Source organism: Coturnix japonica, chromosome 10 (genome assembly GCF_054131305.1).
Source record: "Coturnix japonica strain WE chromosome 10, WE-NBRP24, whole genome shotgun sequence".
NCBI classification, from domain to species: Eukaryota; Metazoa; Chordata; class Aves; order Galliformes; family Phasianidae; genus Coturnix; species Coturnix japonica.
The window spans coordinates 18,488,304-18,491,733 of record NC_140672.1 but is presented as its reverse complement, the minus strand read 5'-3'; the positions used below and the strand labels follow the sequence as shown (position 1 = coordinate 18,491,733).

The 3,430-nt window shown below is 56.6% G+C and overlaps 1 pseudogene; it reads right to left on the bottom strand.

Moving 5' to 3' along the window:
• Positions 1 to 2,086: 2,086 nt before the first annotated feature.
• Positions 2,087 to 3,167, bottom strand: LOC146759462 (18S ribosomal RNA; annotated as a pseudogene).
• Positions 3,168 to 3,430: the final 263 nt, after the last annotated feature.

The window sequence follows — 3,430 nt, the reverse complement described above, 5'->3', positions numbered from 1 at the left end:
GATCTGACCCACATCAGCCCCACAGCAGCTCCTGCCCCATAGATCTGACCCAAGTCAGCCCCACAGCAGCTCCTGCCTTATAGATATGACCCACGTCAGCCCCACAGCAGCTTCTACCCCATAGATATGACCCACATGTCCTCCACTGCAGCTCCAGTCCCATAGATCTGACCCACAGCAGCCCATGCCCCATAGATCTGACCAACATCAGCCACACAGCAGCTCCTGACCCATACATCTGACCCAAATCTGCCCCACACCATCTCCTGCCCCATAGATCTAACTCACATGTGCCCCACAGCAGCTCCTGCCCATAGATCTGACCCACAGCAGCTCCTGCCCTATAGATCTGATTCAAATCTGCCCCACAGCAGCTCCTGCTCCATAGATCTGACCCACATGTACCCAAGAGCAGCTCTGCCCCATTGATTTGACCCACATCAGCCCCACAGGAGATCCTGCCCCATAGATCTGACCCCCATCAGCCCCACTGCTGCTCCTGCCCCATAGATCTAACCCATATCAGCCCCACAGCAGCTCCTGCCCTATTAATCTGACACACATCATATGTAAAGCAGCTGCTGCCCAATAGATATGACCCACAGCAGCTTCAGCCCCATTGATCTGACCCACAGCAGCCCCACAGCAGCTCCTGCCCAAAAAATCTGACCTACATCATCTCCACTGCAGCTCCTGACCCATAGATCTGACCACATCTACCCCACTGCTGCTCCTGCCCCATAGATCTGACCCAAATCTGCCCCACAGCAGATCCTGCCAAATAGATCATAACCACAGCAGCTCCTGCCCCATAGATCTGACCCACATCAGCCCCACAGCAGCTCCTGCCCCATAGATCTGACCCACATCAGACCCACAGCAGCTGCTGACCCATAGATCTGACCCACGTCTGCCCCACAGCAGCTCCTGCCCCATAGACCTGACCCACATGTTCCCCACAGCAGTTCCTGCCCCATAGATCTGACCCACAGCAGCTCCTGCCCTATAGATCTGATTCAAATCTGCCCCACAGCAGCTCCTGCTCCATAGATCTGACCCACATGTATTCCAGAGCAGCTCTGCCCCATTGATTTGACCCACATCATCCCCACAGGAGATCCTGCCCCATAGATCTGACCCACGTCAGCCCCACAGCAGCTCCTGCCTTATAGATATGACCCCCATCAGCCCCACAGCAGCTTCTACCCCGTAGATCTGACCCACTTGTGCTCCACTGCAGCTCCAGTCCCGTAGATCTGACCCACAGCAGCCCATGCCCCATAGATCTGACCAACATCAGCCACACAGCAGCTCCTGCCCCATAGATCTGACCCACATGTATTCTAGAGCAGCTCTGCCCCATTGATTTGACGCACATCAGCCCCACAGGAGATCCTGCCCCATAGATCTGACCCACATCAGCCCCACAGCAGCTCCTGCCCCATAGATCTGACCCACATCTGCCCCACAGCATCTCCTGCCCCATAGATCTGACCCACATCAGACCCACAGCAGCTGCTGACCCATAGATCTGACCCAACTCAGCCCCGCAGCAGCTCCTGGCCCATAGATCTGACCCACATGTGCCCCACAGCTGCTCCAAACTCATAGATCTTACCCACATCAGTCCAACAGCAGATTTTGCACCATAGATATGTCCCTCATCTGCCCCACAGCTACTCCTCCCCTATAGATCTGACCTACATCATCCCCTCTGCAGCTCCTGCCCCATAGGTCTGACCCACATGTGCCCCACAGCAGCTCCTGCCATATAGATCTGACCCACATATGCCCCACAGCAGCTCCTGCCCCATAGATCTGACCCACATCAGCCCCACAGCAGCTCCTGACTCATAAATCTGACCCACAGCAGCCCCACAGCAGCTCCTGCCCCATAGATCTGACCCAAATCTTACCCACAGCAGCTCCTGCCCCATAGATCTGACCCACATTTTCCCCAAAGCAGCACCTAACCCATAGATCTGACCCACATGTGCCCCACAGCTGCTCCTGCCCCATAGATCTGAACCACAGCAGTTCCTAACCCATAGATCAGACCCAAATCTTCCCTACATCAGCTCCTGCCCATTGATCTGACCCACATCAGCCGCACAGCAGCTCCTACCCCATAGATCTCACCCACATCAGCCCCACAGCTGCTCCACGACACGACTTTCATTCTTGATTAATGAAAACATTCTTGGCAAATGCTTTCGCTTTCGTTCGTCTTGTGCCGGTCCAAGAATTTCACCTCTAGCGGCACAATACGAATGCCCCCGGCCGTCCCTCTTAATCATGGCCCCGTTTCCGAAAACCAACAAAATAGAACCGGAGTCCTATTCCATTATTCCTAGCTGGAGTATTCCGGCGGCCGGCCTGCTTTCAACACTCTAATTTTTTCAAAGTAAACGCTTCGGGCCCCGCGGGACACTCACTTAAGAGCATCGAGGGGGCGCCGAGAGACAGGGGCTGGGACAGGCGGTAGCTCGCCTCGCGGCGGACCGCCAGCTCGATCCCAAGATCCAACTACGAGCTTTTTAACTGCAGCAACTTTAAGATACGCTATTGGAGCTGGAATTACCGCGGCTGCTGGCACCAGACTTGCCCTCCAATGGATCCTCGCTAAAGGATTTAAAGTGGACTCATTCCAATTACAGGGCCTCGAAAGAGTCCTGTATTGTTATTTTTCGTCACTACCTCCCCGGGTCAGGAGTGGGTAACTTGCGCGCCTGCTGCCTTCCTTGGATGTGGTAGCCGTTTCTCAGGCTCCCTCTCCGGAATCGAACCCTGATTCCCCGTTACCCGTGGTCACCATGGTAGGCACAGACAGTACCATCGAAAGTTGATCGGGCAGACATTCGAATGGGTCGTCGCCGCCGCGGGGGCGTGCGATCGGCTCCAGGTTATCTAGAGTCACCAAAGCCGCCGGGCGAGCCCGGGTTGGTTTTGGTCTGATAAATGCACGCGTCCCCGGAGGTCGGCGCTCGTCGGCATGTATTAGCTCTAGAATTACCACAGTTATCCAAGGAACGTGAGGGGAGCGACCAAAGGAACCATAACTGATTTAATGAGCCATTCGCAGTTTCACTGTACCGTCCGTGTGTACTTAGACATGCATGGCTTAATCTTTGAGACAAGCATATGCTACTGGCAGGATCAACCAGGTAGCCGCGCCAAAGGGCGACGACCCGACGCGCCCGACCCGCCGACGACCGCTCAACCGTTCTCTCTCTCGCCCTCGGGTCCGACTCGGTCGGCCCGCGGGGCTCGGCTTCGACGCCTCGCCCCTAACGTCCTTCCCTTCGCGGGTCGATGGCAGCGGCCGACGAAGCGAACGCCTCTCGGCGGGGAGAGCGGCCCTCCGCGTCGCTCGCTCGCTCGCGCGGGCGGACCGGCAGCGGGAGAGGCGTGCCCGCTCCCCGAGGGCGGA